Genomic DNA, 18,211 nt, shown 5'->3' on the forward strand with positions numbered 1-18,211 from the left:
GATTCCGTTTCAGTTGCATTTATTCCTTCTCGTATTCAGGAGACTGTACGCATGATTAGTGTTGTTATGCATATCAGTTGTACCTGCTGAGTGTTGGACTCACCCAGATATTTTCAGGTTGAAGCTGTCCGGAGCAGTTCCAGTCGCTGGCCCCCCATCTGCACGTAGAGCCAGTTCTCTACTAGTTCGTTATTTGTTTTATTTTGGCCTTTTTCTATATCAGACTTTGTTTTAGTATTGTCTTTGGATTTTTCCTATGGATATTGTATGGAGTGATACCTTTTGATGGATTTTTGATATGATATTGGATTTCATTCTACTACGTGCCTGTCTGGATGGCAGAAGAGGTGAGTTCGTTGGATTTGAGCTTTACGAGTGTAGTGGAGTAGGGTGGATTTCGAGTCAGAGTCCTATTGTTATTGATTACTATTATTAACTGCGTGGTTGTTATTGGGGTTGCAAGGTTGCAAACATAGTCCCATTGAAAACACATGGAAAAGATCATGGGTTTATAAGAGAAAGATATCTCCATTGGCATGAGGCCTTTTGGGTAAAGCCCAAGAGCAAAACCATGAGGGCTTAGGCCCAAAGTGGACAATATCATGTCATTGTGGAGATATCTAAATTCTTTTCGATCCTACAATTGGTATCAGAGCCCGGACTGCCAGAAGGTTTAACCGCCAACTGTGCACAAGAGCTATGGTCTGATTGAACCATGTGAGTACAATATTGACCTCGAACAAAGAAAGTGGGGGCTCCTATGTTCGGATCAAGAGGACTAGACACCAGGCAGGAAGTCCTAGTAGGTCGGGTGGACCGAGGGGCAAGAAGTCCTAGTTGCGGCTAGGCAAGGAAGTCCTAGTAGGTCGGGTAGACCGAGGGGCAGGAAGTCCTAGTAGGTCGGGTAGACCGAGGGGCAGGAAGACCTGGTGGGTCGAGGATCAGACGTGGGAAGCCCATGGTCCTTTGTTTGAGGGGGGGATTGTTGGGGTTGCAAGGTTGCAAACATAGTCCCATATTGAAAACACATGGAAAAGATCATGGGTTTATAAGAGAAAGATATCTCCATTGGCATGAGGCCTTTTGGGTAAAGCCCAAGAGCAAAACCATGAGGGCTTAGGCCCAAAGTGGACAATATCATGTCATTGTGGAGATATCTAAATTCTTTTCGATCCTACAGTTGTGACAGCCAGAGGCTGAATATCTTTATAAACTGCGTGGTGTTTGTTTTTATTTTTGTTATCATTCCAGCCGCCTGTGGCTGATGTATATGTGATATGTAGAAAGTTTCATATTGTCCGCCGTACAAGGGAGATGCTGCCGAAATTTCTTCGGACAGAGACTCCTCTGGGGCGTGACAATTTATTTGGTATCAGAGCAGGTATACGATACTTGCTGTGTGTTTTGGATTTTTACGATCTTTGTTTTCGTATTTTGCATAGTTGGTATAACCTGATACCAATTGATATGGTATCAGAGCGCCAAAGTTTGGCGATACTTGTTGGATTTTCGTGTGTTGGATTTTTGAGATTTATCTGATACCAATTTATTTGGTATCAGAGCGGGTTATGATACCTGCTTTCGGTGTTCTGGTGATTTATCGGATACCTGTTTTTGGGTATTCTGGATTTTTGGATTAGCCCAAGTTTGCGAGTCAAACTGGGTAGTTGTTTGAGTGACATGGATTTTTCCATTACGATTGGGTTTGGATTTCCGTTTCGGATTTATATGGATTTCCGGCGATTTTCTCGATCGGAATTTTGAGGTCAATTGGGGACCGGACAGCGATGGAATATCTGTATGATGTTTAATTTTATAGTTTATGACAGGTATTAGCATTCTTTATTTAGTACCTGTCGGGTTGCTGTAGCACATATTTTTTTGTGATGAGTTAGCCATTGAGCATGGTTGACCTTAATAGAGATCAAGGATTATAGTCTCTGGTGATTTTTCACATCATACCATCAGTAGATTTTAGCTTCTGTTACTATTAGTAGGAGATGGAGGCACATACCAGCCTCTGCTATTGTTAGCTGGGTAGTGGATGATACCTACATATTTATGTTGTTTTAGCCAGTGGAGGTTTTATACTCATATCTTTTGGATATTAGGATACCCGATATGATGAAAAATTGTTCATTAGGGGAGTTACCATGTTTGATCATTGTTGAGAATGGTTTGAGGTTGAGGGATATTGTGAGATCAGATATTTTGATGTGTTGATTTCTAATGATTTAAGAGAGTAAATGTTATGTGGTTGTTGATGATCTTTTAGTGGATAACTATTTTGATGATCTTTTATTTGGGTTGTCATTGATGGTGATATAGTGAGTATCATGTATGGTGTTCACAGGTTGATGTTTATAGTTGGTGATCAGAATATAAATTGGAAGCTAGAGAGTTTATGTGCCTATGAGATTTTTGATTTTAATAAATCTGGTTAATTGTGGTTAGTTAACAGGATGATAAAATTGATATTTGTTTCATCTGATATTGAACTATGTGGATAAATAATGATTTGATGTTTTGAATGCTAACTTACCCTCATGGAGAGTAGAGACTTATTCATCTGATATTAGTGGGCTGATATTTTTGAGGATAAAAAAAAAATGAGGGTGTCTTGATGACATTGAATTCTAGCTTTTTCTTTTGGGTCGTACACATTTATTCATATGATATTATGTGGATTGACATTCTCTAGTTTGAGATGATGTATTAGTGTTGAATTGACCCATGAACTGATTTAGTTATTTGATAATGCAGTATACCATTTGATCGTGGTTTGATATACCTTAGTTGCTTGTGGAGGATTAAGGTATTCTTGATTAGTTAGTAGATGAATGATTTAGTTTTGTTGGTTGATCAGTAGAGGATTGTCATACTCTATTTTTAGAGGTTTGAACCTTTAGGTTGTTTGTGCTTAGTTATGTATCTAGAGCACATTTGAGTACATGCTTTGTCTTGACGTGGAAATGACTGATTTAGCCGTATATCATTGTCGGCTTGGATAGGTTATAGAGGATCGATGTATCCTATTCCATGAAGACTTTGACCATGGACTGTATATATCGGGTGGGATAACTTAGAGGGTGCATTGGGATATATGACCCGTGATGTAAGGAAGTGTAGAGCTAATTGCTTAACACTTATGGGGTACACTCGTTACTAGTGTATACTGGAAGAGTACATTTGGATTTATGATGATAAAATTTTTTTTTCCATTAGATATGGTCTTGGTAGTGTATGACATTGACTTGCAATGTTATACGATGGTGTGTATATCTTCCTTGTTCGATACTGGTTCCTTTGAACCTAGAGCAGGGTTGTTATTGGATGATTAGGTTGCTCTATTTGGGTTGCTTTTGATTGATGTATTCATGCTTGATACATATGCATGAATTTGGTTTAGATATACCCGTAACCCATGAGTGTTGGTAGTATAAGGTTGGTCTTTGATTGAGCTGGTATGCTGATTTTGCATGTCTATGTTGCATGCATATTATGGTTGTTATGGGTTGTAGGAGTCCTGTGGTAGACTGTCCATTTGCAAGTAGTATATGTATCCATGTTCTGATATGGTTGAAGGTTTGTTGTGGATCATAGATATGTAGTTCGGTGTATGTATCTGGATGTATTATTGAAGATATCTTATTGATTAAATCCGAGTTGTAGTATAAGTACATCGGTGGTGTTTTGATGGAGGCATTTTGTCGATTTAATCTGAGTTATGATATGTACATATGTGTTTGGTGTGGTATCTGAGGTATCTTTTTGATTATATTTGATTTGTGAGTGCGTCTGAGTTTAGTATGTTTTATTGGAAGTATATGTTGATTATACTATATGTTATGTGAGTGTTGTTTGAGCTGTATTGTTGATTTGATCTATGTTGATTTTGCACACGGGTTCGGTATGCATTGATGGAGATATCATGATAATTTATACCTATGTTGTGAGTATGTTTGGTGTGTACTATTGGAGGATTATGTCGATCTACATATGCTGTGTGAGCACGTGTGCCAGGTATATATATATATTGGTAGCAGCATGATGATTCTACTTATGCTGAATGCAGGATGTGGAGTGTCTGCATTATGTCATTTGTTGGATTTACCCATCAACTAATTTTCCTATCAGTGGATGACCCACTAGGATGCTGATAGAGATGATGATGGATTTGATTAGTTTACTAGGTTGTTATAGCCTAGGTTAACCATAGTGATTTGTGGTAGAGAAATCTTGTACAGTCTCTAGCTGGATAGTTAGGTGCCTTGGGGCACTTATGTATTGTTTTGTGGTGGAGCGTTGCTCCCACATATTATGGATTGCTGGTAGCGGAGCATAGCTCCTATATTTATTGCGATACATATTTCAGTCTATTTGTGGTAGAGCGTTGCTCCCACATATGTGATGTTTCTGTGATGGAGCGTTGCTCTCACACTGGAGGATTTATTCTTTAGTGATTTATGTTATTGATGATCAGATTTTTCGACTTATTATCGTAGATCTTATGTATAGGAATGTCTGTGATACGGACATTATGCGTCTTGGTTTTGCCCTATAGGTTTTCAGTGCCTTAGATATTTTCAGGGACTCGATGATCCTGGTATGTCGAGGATGTTTGGATCGGTTTCCATTGTCTTTGTGGACGATGATGTGATCTAATTCGGATCCGCGGTGAGTCACGCACATCACCTTTGCATAGATCTAGAGATGTTTCGATGAGAACGTCTATATGTGATTATCAGTAGTGCTGATTTAGTTGTCTCCTACGAGATGTTTGAGACACACGGTCACCAGTAGTAGTATACCGTGGTTCCACAGGAGATAGAGGTTGTTACCGTTGGGATTAGACAGAATCTGTACAGGAAGCTCGCAACTTCCTCTGTTTGGTTCGATATTTCCAGAGATACGTTGAGGGTTTCTCACATATTGCTATGTTACTTACACGCTTGACCATGAAGGGCGTGAAGTTTACTTGGATTGAGGATTGCAAGACCAGTTTCTAGGAGCTGAAGCGGAGATTAGTGTCGGCTCTGGTTTTGGTTTTACCCTTCGAAGAGGACAGATTTGTCCTCTACACCGACACGTTTTTACAGGATATGGGTGTTGTTCTGATGCAGCACGGTAGAGTATTCTCATATGTTTCTCGATAGTTGAAGGAGCATGAGAAGAAATAACCAGTTCATGATCTGGTGTTGGCCGCTATTATTTTTGCTATGAAGATTTAGCGGCATTACCTGTATGATATTACATTGAGGTTCTCACTGACCATCCGAATCTCAAATATATGTTTACTCGGAAGGAACTTAATCTTCGATAGAGGAGATGGTTGGAGTTCCTGAAAGATTATGATTTGTACCATTAGCTATCACTGGGAAAAGCTAATGTGGTTGTCGATGCACTTAGCCAGAAGTCCAGAGGGACTTTAGCTTACCACCGAGTTGTGGTCACAGATTTGATTCAGGGTTTATTCGAGTTAGACCTTGAGGAGCAGGGATAGACTGAGCAGGGTATTCTTGTTGCCATAGATGCTCAGTCGTCGATCAGGACGAGAATCCGTGAGGCCCAGTTGTTGGGACCTTATAGAGCTCAACATGAGGCAGAGTTGATCCGTATTATCAGACGGAGGATGTTAGAGGCATAAGGCTGCCAGTAGAGTTATGCTGACCGGAGTCGGAGACTCTTAGAGTTCTCCATTTGTGACCATGTATTTCTGCGAGTTTCACCCATGAAAGGGGTGAAGAGATTTGGCCTCAGTGGTAAGCTAGCTCCGCGTTACATTGGTCCTTTCGAGATCTTAGAGAGGATCGGAGCGGTAGTTTACCATCTGACACTACCACCGTTCCGGACAGGTGTTCAAGACATATTTTGTGTATCTATGCTGAGAAGATACATAGTAGACCCAGCTCACGTGTTGGCTGATATTCCAGTTCCAGTTCAGCCTGACATTACTTATGAGGAGGTTCCGGTACGGATTTTTGGATCGGAAAGAGTGTAAGTTGTGGAACAAGACTATCCGGCTGGTTAAAGTCGGATGACAGCATCATTCAGACGAGGAGGCTACTTGGGAGCTTGAGGATACGATCCGAGCTCGATATCCCCATCTTTTCACTTGAGGTATGTGAATTATTTACCGTTCAGCATTTATACTTTATATCTGTTGTTAGTACTTGCTGATGGTAGATAACGAAATTTGGGGACCAAATTTTTATTAGTGGGGGAGAATGTAAAATACCGAAAATGATAAGGGAATTTTCCGGAATTTTTAGAAATTTTTTGGAAATTTTTCGGAGCTCGTATGGACAAGTTAATGGGGACAAAAACAGGGTACGGGAAAGGTCTGTTTAGGCTACCCTATTTAAGAGAGGAAATGTATATATATTTCCTTTTCTTTTTATTTATTTATTTATTTTTATTTCTTTTTCCTTTATTAGTGTCGCCGTTTCCTTCCCCTTGCCGAACCCGAGCGCGCCTCGCATCCTCTCCGCGCACCCGACGCCGCCGACGCCGGCGACCCTCCTCTCTGCCTTGGTCTCTACCGCCGGCGACGAGAGCCACCGCCGACCCCTGTTGCCCTAGCCGTGGGGATACCGAGCACAGGGCCGACCGAGCCCCCCATCCCGATCCTTTCCTCTTTGCTCCAAGTCGTGCCCTAGTGCTTTACTGCCGTCGCTGCTCCTCTGCACAGTGTCGGCCAGTGAACCCTAGCTCCGGTTGCCACCACCTCTGTGCCAACGGCCAACGCCACTGCTTCTCCTATCGGGCTTCTTCCAGATTCAACGAGGGACGAACCTTTGGGACACCCTCTCCTCTTCGGTATCAAGAGGAAGAGTTTTGTGTTCACCAAAACAGTACTTGGATCTCGTTCATTCTGGAGAAATTTCAGATTAGGGTAAGTTGTTTGAATTATGGGTGTGATCCTTGAGGAATTGGGTCTGATATTGATTTTTTGTCGTGTTAATTGTGATTTAGGTTTATCTGTTTGGGAGATTGGCAATTTATCCTTGCTCCGACTGTTGATCTACAGAAGCAACGTTTCCAATCAGATTTGGACAAGTTGTAGAGGTAATTTTATATATGTACTATATTTCATTTTTGTTGTGGACTGGTTAGGGTGCCCTAATTCTACATAATCGTGATATGTGGTTTGAGTGAATTTGGGTTTTAACCATTTTGTTGATGATTGATAGATAGGTTAATAACTAATGTTAACCTAGGTATACGTGTTGAATTAAGGAATGGATAAGATTATTAAATAGGTTTGGAGATTTTTATTTAGCTATATAGCTAAATACCTTATCTGTTTAATAACGCAGGACTCTGATTCGAGACCGTATCTCGACGGGTATCTTGGTTCCCGGATTGGACCATTTTATCGGAGGCGGGTACTTTGACTTATGTCTTTTGATATGCATAATAAAGTGTTTAACATATAGCAATGATTGTGTTATCCTTTTGATTCGGTTGGTCACTACATGATCTGTTACATGTTGTTTGTTTATTTATTATGCACTGCATGTTATTATTGACGACCATACATGCTTTCGGTAGTGACCCAACCATGTGATACATCATGTTCAGGACCTAGGGTTTATATGATACCCTATCTGTTTGTGTACCTTCCATCTGATACATTGACTTGTGGTACACCTTTTATTTATGTATGGATCTTGCTATGCTATTCATGAGATTGTCATGCTTAGTATCATGCATCATGTTTGCATGCTGTGCGATTGTCGGCTTCACTTTGGTTGAGCCCATCGCTGTACTGCACACACCACCCATGGATTAGTTGTATATCTGGCTGGTGTGTGGCGGTTCTACTATTTGGCTCCGTTGGTCGGTGACTCAGCGTGGTAGCCGGCAGTCGGTTCCGCTCTGTTTGGCTCCGTTGGCATTTAGGGTAGCAGCGTGCCGGCAGATGGTGGACTCTGTTTGGCTCCGTTGGTCGGGAGACTCAGCACGTCAGAGATTTTCCTCCCGTCGTTGTCTCGGGAGATGAGAGCATTGAGCTCCCCATTTATGATTTGGGGCGGAGGGCGGAGTACTCAAGCATTAGTCCACTCGATCCATCGGGAGCGGTGATGTCGAGTGCAGTCACCATATGCATTTATTTCATTTTATTGTTGTGATTGCTTATATGCTGCATTTGTATGGATGCATTTGATTGACATGCATACTGGATTATGATTTCTGACGATGACTGTTACCTTTGTACCTTGATCCGGTTAGTACGGTTATCTCCCGATTCCGTTTCGATTGCATTTATTCCTTCTCGTATTCAGGAGATTATACAAGTGTTATCTATTATTTGTTTTATTATGCATATCAGTTGTACCGAGTGTTGGACTCACCCGCCTCCATTGTTGATATTTTCAGGTTGAAGCTGGCAGTTCCAGTCGCTGGCCCCCCATCTGCACGTAGAGCCAGTTCTCTACCAGTTCGTTATTTGTTTTATTTTGGCCTTTTTCTATATCAGACTTTGTTTTAGTATTGTCTTTGGATTTTTCCTATGGATATTGTATGGAGTGATACCTTTTGATGGATTTTTGATATGATATTGGATTTCATTCTACTACGTGCCTGTCTGGATGGCAGAAGAGGTGAGTTCGTTGGATTTGAGCTTTACGAGTGTAGTGGAGTAGGGTGGATTTCGAGTCAGAGTCCTATTGTTATTGATTACTATTATTAACTGCGTGGTTGTGACAGCCAGAGGCTGAATATCTTTATAAACTGCGTGGTGTTTGTTTTTATTTTTGTTATCATTCCAGCCGCCTGTGGCTGATGTATATGTGATATGTAGAAAGTTTCATATTGTCCGCCGTACAAGGGAGATGCTGCCGAAATTTCTTCGGACAGAGACTCCTCTGGGGCGTGACAATTTATTTAGGGCCGGGTCGTTACAGATGTGCTCAACAATAATGGAGCAGACTATCGCGCAGCATGCAATCATGCGAATGGTGCATTCCACTAAACATGGAAAAAATCCTGAACAGCATAACAATATCCATATATGTATAAAATGTGTATCATAGGACAATGAACCAACCAAAGGTACACAGAATCAGAAAAGGTATCAAAAACCCTAGGTCCTGAACATAATATATATGATTGTGTCACTACCTCTATAAGCATATATAATCAGGTAAATACTAACATGATGTGCATAACAAATAAACAAACAAGCATGTAACAGATCGGGTAGTGATCAACCGAAGCAAATAAGAAACACAATCATTGCTATTTGTTAAAAACATTACTATGCATATCAAATGACATAAAGTCAAAGTACCCGCCTCCAATCGAAAAGTTCAAATCTGGTCCAATCTCGGACGTCGAGATGCTCGTCTCGCGTCAAAACCCTGAGTCACCAATATATATACATTTTATTTAGCTATAATTCAAAGGAATGGCTAAATAAAATCCTTAAGGCTAAATTAGGGTAAAACCCTAATCAACCTAACCATCGAGTATAATTCACCTACAACAAAAATGATCATACCAAACGAATATCAAGTTCGAAACATGAACTATAATTTACCATATATCAAAACGTACCTAAATCACTCCATAACCAATGATGTATGTAACAATTCATACCTAAAACAACATGTATCAAGAACGTGCCGACTCAATCCATACACCAAAGCCCTTACCTTACTGCTAGAGGAGGTTGCTGCCGGAAGAAGTAGCTGCAGGAAAGATTCTGCTGGAGAACTCCTCTGCTGGAAACAGAGGTTGCTGCTTGAGTAGGAATACACCAACTGGTCCAAGCAAGATCATGAACTGAGATCAATATCAGAGATCAAGCCACAACCCTAAGTCCACACCACACATCTTACCTCTAAAACCAACTAAGGCTCGGCTAGGGCAGAAAAGAAATTGGTCGACGCTAGGGCTGAGGAGGAGCGGCAAGAAAAGACCCGCTGGTGCCGCGATGAGGAGACACCAAAAGTCAACGGTCTACGGCACAGATGAACTCGGCCGCCGGCGCTAGGGCACAGGTGACAACGGCGCTGGTTCGGGTCGAGCGATGGCAGCGGCGCCGAATACAAACTAGGGCAGCAGAGGCTACGATCTGTGGTGGGTCGGTCCTGGTGGCTGGCGACAGTGTTGCGCAAAAGCCGATCTAGGGCACGGTGAGGAGTGGCTGGCGATCGGCGCCGTCGCTCGGCGAGGAGGAAGAGAAGGGGGTCTCGACGTTTGGGTTTTTCGTGTTAGAGTGTATACTAAAAGCCTAGCTTTTGGTATAAACATTTATCTAGAAATAAGAATCACATTGGTCAAATGTCTACATTTATGATAAATGTAGTTGTTCAATTAATTTATATTGTAGATAACATGGTGTGTGGTGTCACACACAGAGGATCATGTTATCAGCACCTTATAAATTATAAACAGTAGCTCACGACCAAGATGGAAAGGAACAAACCATTGGAAGGTCGTAGTGTAATTAGATATTAGTTTATCTTAACTATATAATTACACTAGTACACTTAGAGTGTATTGAGTAGGACCATTAGAGGTCGTTTCTTTTTATACTGACTTTATAAAGGAACAAAGACCTCAGTTATTATGGAAGTGTGTGCTCTTAATCCTAATATAATAACAAACACATATATTTGATATTTATTTCTTTAATTCATCAATGGGTGAGATTTAGTTCGATAAATCAATAAGCTTGATAAGTTGGGAAATGATATCACTTATAGTGTGTGTTGTTGATTATAGAAGGAAACTGTGTCCTAGTGATCTAGGTTGATAATGTCCCCAAGAGGAGCTCATAAGGATTGTCATGTTAAACCCTGCAGGTGGACTTAGTTCGAAATGACGATAAGGTTGAGTGGTACTACTCTTGGACTAAGATATTAATTAAATGAGTTGTCAATAACTCACTTAATTAGTGGGCATCCGACATCTTAAACACAGGGAGACTAACACACTCATAATAAAAAGGAGCCCAAAATGTAATTTGGGATTGGTGCGGTAGTTCAATAATAATTCTTTAGTGGTATGAATTATTATTGATGAAATTAAGTTGTGTGTTCGGGGCGAACACGGGAAGATTAATTTCATCGGGAGACCAAAACCAATTCCTCCTCTCAGTCCCTATCGTAACCTCTTGTATATAGTGATTTATACTCACCACATACCCACCTTCTTACCCATCCTAATAAGACCGACCAAGCTAGCTTGGAACCCAAGCTAGGGTTGGCCAAGACCAAGTGGATGAGCCAAGTTGGTGGCCTGCCAAAGCTTGAGTCCCAAGCTTAGGTGGCCGACCACTAGAATATTAAAAAGGATTTTTATTAAAATTATTTATTATGTGGATATCATGGTTTTAAAAAAGAGTTTAAAATTTAAATCTTTCCATTTGTAGCTTTCTACAAAAGATTAAGAAAACTTTCCTTTTTTAGATTGAAAGGAGATTTTAATTTTGAGAAAACTTTCCTTTTTAACCATGATCATAATTTAAAAGAGAGTTTTAAAAATTAAATATTCTCTTTTATTAGTTTCTACAAAAGATTAAGAAAAGATTTGATATCTTTCCTTATTTGTAGATTGAAAAGAGATTTTAATTTTTAGAGATAACTTTCCTTTTTGAAAATTATCCACATGTTTAAAAGAAAGATTTTAATTTATAAAATTTCCTTTTTATTACCCACCATGAAGAAAAAAATTATTGGAGAAATTTTTTATAAATTTCCGAAAACAAATTAGGAAGTTTTAATTTTTGTTTTAATTAAAACTCTCCTTGTTTTTGGGGAAATAAGTGGTCGGCCATGTAATAATGAAAAGGAAAATTATTTTTAATTAAATAAATTTTTCCTTTTCATGGCAAAAGAATTAAGGAAGTTTTTTAATTAAATTTCCTTATTTACCAAGACCAAGGATTATAAAAGAGGGGGTAGAGGTGCCTTCATGGCTAACGACTCTATTATTTTTCTCCTCTCTTTTCTCATTGGGTGTGGTTGGCCCCTCCTCTTTCTCTCTTCTCCATCTTGTGGCTGAACCTCATCTCATCCTTGGAGTCCTTGTGGTGGCCGGATCTTGCTTGTAGAAGAAGGAGAGAAAAGGAGGCGATATTTCTAGCATCCCTTGGAGCTTGGTAGTGGTCGAACCTCTTCATCTTTGGAGGAGCTTTTGGTGGCCGAAACCTAGAAGGAAGAAGAAGGTGCTTGGTGGTTCTCATCTCGGAAGATCGTTGCCCACACAACGTCCGAGGTTAGAAGAGGAATACGGTAGAAGATCAAGAGGTTATTTTTGCTTACAAAGAAATGTATAACTAGTAATTATTTTCTGCATCATACTAGTTTTCTTTGTATAGTTATTTTTGGAAATACCAAACACAAGAGGCATATGATTCTAGAGTTTTTGGATTTGTTTCGAATTTGTGTTTCTTTTGTTTTATTTTTCGAATTTGTGATTCGATTGTTCTTTTTGGTTAACCTAGAGTTATTTAAGGAAATTAAATATTAACTTTCCTTAAAAGGCTTTGTCTAAGCGGTGGTGGTTGCTCCCATATCCAAGAAGGCTATGTGCCTCGCCATGCAGTCCTGCAGGAAGCCAATTTTGGAAATTAATATTTAATGGAATTAATAACATAGGTGGATTTGAATCAATAGTGTTAAGTTTCGCTTGCGATTCAAATCTAAACTATTAAGAACAGATAAGTTAAATTTGGAATCAATGTTGTTAAGTTCCGTCTGCGATTCCTAATTTAACTTCTAAAGAACACAATAGGTTATTTAAGGAAAGGTTCAACACTTGTATAAAATTTTTGTATAGTGAAACCGGTATGATTTTCCTAGGACTAACCAACATTTCGGGCGAGGATCAGGGAAGACGAAGGCTCGGCGCCGTGTGGAGGAGAGGATCGCTAGGGCACTGGTGACGGACTCGAGTAATTGATGGGCGCTAGCGGCGTTGGCAAGGGCAGCGGTGGTTGGCGTCGCTGGAGGAGAGAGGGATCGGGAGGCAAAGGAGGGGGTTCGGCCGAAAGGAAAGGGGAGGAGATGAAGAAGATCGGCTCGGGGAAGAAATTGAGGATTGGGAGAAGGGAACCGCCGCGTGCGGTTAGGGCAAGAGATCGGCAGGGGAAAGGAGACTCGGCGTGCGCGAGGAGGTGAAAACGAAGGAAAATGAAAAATAAAAATAAAAACAAAACGGAAAATAATATATAAATATAAACATTTCCTCGCTTAAATGGGTAGCCTAAACAGGCTTTCCCGGACCCCGTTTTTATCCCCGTAAACTCGTCCATACGAGCTCCGAAAAATTTCAGAAAAATTTCTAAAAATTCTAAAAAATTTCCTTATCATTATTCGTCATTTTTCGGTATTTTACAGCTTTGCTCATCCATCATCCTCTCTATTGCTCGGTCATGATTTATTATCGCTCGGTCAATATTTTTTCGGTTGCCCGGTCGTGATTTATTGTTGCTCAATCGTGCGCTCGACACCGTTCGCCCCTCGTCTGTCAGTCCGCTCAGCATGTTTTTACCCAGGTCGGCCTTATTAGTGTTGGTTGCTACTCGAAAAACCTATCGGTTCCACTATATAAAAATTTTGTACAAATGTCTGAACCTTTTCCTAGCTACCATGTGTTCTTTTAAATTAAATTTGGATCGCCTGCGGAACTTAACACGTTTGATCCTAAGTTTAATTTATTTGTTCTTTTAGGTTTAGACTTGGATCTCCTGCGGAACTTAACACGTTCGATCCAAATCACCTAGGTCACAAAGTTGATTAAATATTAATTTCCAAATTTAGCTTCCAGGAATGCATGGCGAGGCACATGACCTTCTTGGATATGGGAGCAACCACCACCGCCTAGACAAAGCCTCTTAAGGAAAGTTAATATTTAATTCCCTTAAATAACTCTAGGTTAACCAAAAAGAACAATCGAAGCACAAGTTCGAAAAGAAAACAAAAGAACACAACATCGAAAACTAATTCGAAACCTAGAATCACATGCCTCTTGTATTTGGTATTTTTACAAAGAAATAAAACTAGTATGATGCGGAAAACAATTACTAGTTATACATTTCTTTGTGAACTTTTAATGCCCTCTTGATCTTCTACCGTATTCCTCTTCTAACCTCGGACATTGTGTGGGCAATGATCTTCCGAGATGAGAACCACCAAGGCACCTTCTTCTTCCTTCCTTCAAGTTTTGGCCAAGCAAAAACTTCCAAAGGATGAAGAACTTTTTCCACCAACCAAGCTCCAAGGGATGCAAGAAACAAACCTCCTTTCTCTCCTTTTCTCCAAGCTAGATCCGACCACTTCTATGTCTCCAAGAGGTGATGAAGTCTCGACCACAAGAAGGAGAAGAGAGAAGGGGAAGGGGAACCTCTAGGGGCCGGCCACACCTAGGAAGAAAAGAGAGGAAGAAAAAGACTAGAGTCGTCCATCATGAAGGCACCTCTACCCCCTCTTTTATAATCCTTGGTTTTAGCAAATAAGGAAATTTAAATAAAAATTTCCTTAATTCTTTTGTTATGAAAAAGAAAAATTATTTTAATTAAAACAATTTTTTTTTCAATTACAATGGCCGACCACCTCTTTCCCCAAAACAAGGAGAGTTTTAATTAAAACAAGAATTAAAACTTCCTAATTTGTTTCCGGAAATTTATAAAAATTTCTCCAATAATTTTTATCCCTTCATGATTGGTTAATAAAAAAGAAATTTTATAAATTAAAATCTTTCTCTTAAACATGTGGATAATTTCCAAAAAGGAAAGTTATCTCTAAAAATTAAAATCCCCTTTCAATCTACAAATAAGGAAAGATATTAAATATTTTCTTAATCTTTTGTAGAAACTAATAAAAGAGAATTTTTAATTTAACTTTCTTTTAAATCATGAACATGATTAAAAGGAAAGTTTTTACCAAAATTAAAATCAACCTTTTAATCTACAAATAAGGAAAGAGATTTAGCTCTTCTCTTAATCTTTTGTAGAATCTTATAAAATGAAAGATTTAAATTTTTAAACTCTCTTTTAAATCATGTTATCCACATAATAAAAAATTTTAAAATTAAAATTCTTTTTTATTTTAATAGGGACGGCCACCTAAGCTTGAATTCAAGCTAGGGCCGACCACATGAATTCACCCATGAACCAAGCCATGGCCGGCCCTAGCTTGGTCTCCAAGCTAGCTTGGCCGGCCCCTATAGGATGGATAAGAAGGTGGGTATAGGTGGGTATAGTACTCTATAATTAAGAGGCTACGATAGGGACCGAGAGGAGGAATTGGTTTTGGTCTCCCGATAAAATTAAGCATCCCGTGTTCACCCCGAACACACAACTTAATTTTATCAATAATAATTCATTCCACTAGAGAACTATTATTGAACTACCGCACCAATCCCAAATTACATTTTTGAGCTCCTTCTTATTATGAGTGTGTTAGTCTCCCTGTGTTTAAGATGTCGAATGTCCACTAATTAAGTGAGTTACTGACAACTCATTTAATTAATATCTTAGTCCAAGAGTAGTACCACTCAACCTTATCGTCATGTCGGACTAAGTCCACCTGCAGGGTTTAACATGACAATCCTTATGAGCTCCTCTTGGGGACATTCTCAACCTAGATTACTAGGACATAGTTTCCTTTTATAATCAACAACACACACTATAAGTGATATCATTTCCCAACTTATTGGGCTTATTGATTTATCGAACTAAATCTCACCCATTGATAAATTAAAGAAATAAATATCAAATATATGTGCTTGTTATTATATTAGGATTAAGAGCACACACTTCCATAATAACTGAGGTCTTTGTTCCTTTATAAAGTCAATATAAAAGAAACAACCTCTAATGGTCCTACTCAATACACTCTAAGTGTACTAGTGTAATTATATAGTTAAGATAAACTAATACCTAATTACACTACGACCTTCTAATGATTTGTTCCTTTCCATCTTGGTCGTGAGCTATTGTTTATAATTTATAAGGTACTGATAACATGATCCTCTGTGTGTGACACCACACACCATGTTATCTACAATATAAATTAATTGAACAACTATATTTATCATAAATGTAGATATTTGACCAATGTGATTCTTATTTCTAGATAAATGTTTATACCAAAAGTTAGGCTTTTAGTATACATCCTAACAATTAGATGGCCCGGTCGCGATTTACTATCGCTCGATCGACACTTGCTCGGTCGCGCTCACAGGTTTGCTAGTCCATCAATCTCTCTATGGCTCGGTCGCAATTTATTGTCGCTCGATCGGTATTTTTTCGATCGCGCACTTGACACCTCTCATTCATCATCTTTCGACTCGCTCAGCATTCGCACTATTTCCTGGTCGGTAATTTTTTATCACCCAGTTGGCACTTGTTTTTTACTTCTCTGCAATCCCCTAATCTCTCTGCTTAGCATCGCCCGACCGCACGCTCGATATCGCTCAATTTCTTGCCCAGCATTGCCACAGCTACTCATTCAATATTATAAGATGAGCCCAGTGATCTGATTTCGCGTTCGGTAACAATTCTGTTTTGGGTTGGGTCTAGTCATTCGGACTTGTGCCTCCTTCGACTAGACTTGAAGGGGAGGCTTGTGATGTGGATACAACTTAGGGCAGAAGAGTAATTAAAGGAAAGAGGAGGGGCAAGATGGCCTTTTCACTGTATAAGGTTTTAACGAGTAAGTGGGAGCACTGTAGAGGGGGGGGGGGGGGCTTCGCTCACGTTTTGGCCGTCGCCAACAGGAGGAAGAAGAAAACCTTCTTCCTCCCTCTCAGGCTCCTCGTCGGTGCTGACGCCGGTCGTCGGCCTCCACTTTTGTTCCTCTCCCTCTCCTCCTTGTCGCCGCCGCCACACGATCTGCCCCTCTTCTCTTTCCCTCTCCTCTCGCCGACATTTGCCTCCAGCCGCCGTCTCTACCGAGCACGCCGACGCTACCTTTGCGAGGATGTCGACCACAACTCTCTTCTTCTTCCTCCTCCTTACGATGCCGTAGCTGGAGAGATTACCACTACTCTCCTTCTCCCCCTCTCGCCGGCAACTCCCGTGGCTCTTCATGCCGGCAACCCTCCGACGCTCCATTTCTCCTTGGTGTTGGGAGAGGCTGCTGCGACCCCTAGCCCTTGCACAGCAGCCACCTCGAGCGATAGCCAGTGGCGGCCGTCGGCCGACCGCACAGCCTTCCTTCGCCCACTGATGGCCCCAGCGTCGCCGCTATGCTACCACCCTCTCCCTGGGTCGTGGGTGGCCAAACGCAGCCTCTTCAATGCTAATTCGGCGGGTCTCCTAGCACCGAGCTGTCCACCATTATCGTTGTCACTGATTTGATTATGTTTCGTTCCCGTTGTGGTCCGGCCTTCGTGTCGTTGCCTTGTTCCAACTTTTATGTGTTATTGTATGTCAGCGTGCGACCTATTATTCTCCTGGGCTTGCGAGCCGATTTCGTGTCCCGGCCTGCGTGTCGATTGCCGATCTTGTGTCCCGGCCTGGTGCCGATCTCGTGTCCAGGCCTGCATGCTGATCTCGTGTCCCGGCCTACGTGCTGATCTCGTGTCCCGGCCTGCGTGCCAATCTTGTGTCCCCGCCTGCGTGCCGATCTCGCTTCCTGTCCGAGTATCGTCTTCCAGATCCAGGCCGCATGCGGCTCCATGCCGTCAGACCCAGCTCCACATTCGACTCCGAGTCACCTACTCTTCCGAGTCGTGACAACTCAAGCAGCATCCCATCCAAGGGCGCCCCCTGGGCTAGGGTATGTTATTCGTTCATATTCCATACTCATTTTCATTGTATTATTAGCCTGTTACTTATATGTCTGTTGGATCCGCCTCGAGTCTCGGGGTACCAGGGACCGGGGGGACCCGGTCACTGCTGCAGGTAGCGTTGACCAGAGAACTTCTGAAGATTTGGTCAACACAGAATCTATCTCAGCACACCCCCTCCAGGACATCACGACTCGGTCAACATTCTCGCCACCTAATCAGGCGGTCCATCTGACTCAGCTTACGGATGGGATCAATCTATATTCATCAAAAAAACTAGTTTTATGTCAATCTATAATCGTTTGATTCATTAAACAATTTAACCTAAAATCGACTTTAATAAAGAAAAATCTAAAAAATTAATCATCTGATTTATTCAAAGTTTCAACTTCGGCACAGAGTACTCGATTCAACCGATAAAAAAATCAATCACCGAAATATGACCTACTTAGTCAGTAAAAAG

The sequence above is a fragment of the Zingiber officinale genome, chromosome 1B, assembly GCF_018446385.1.
Source record: "Zingiber officinale cultivar Zhangliang chromosome 1B, Zo_v1.1, whole genome shotgun sequence".
NCBI lineage: Eukaryota > Viridiplantae > Streptophyta > Magnoliopsida > Zingiberales > Zingiberaceae > Zingiber > Zingiber officinale.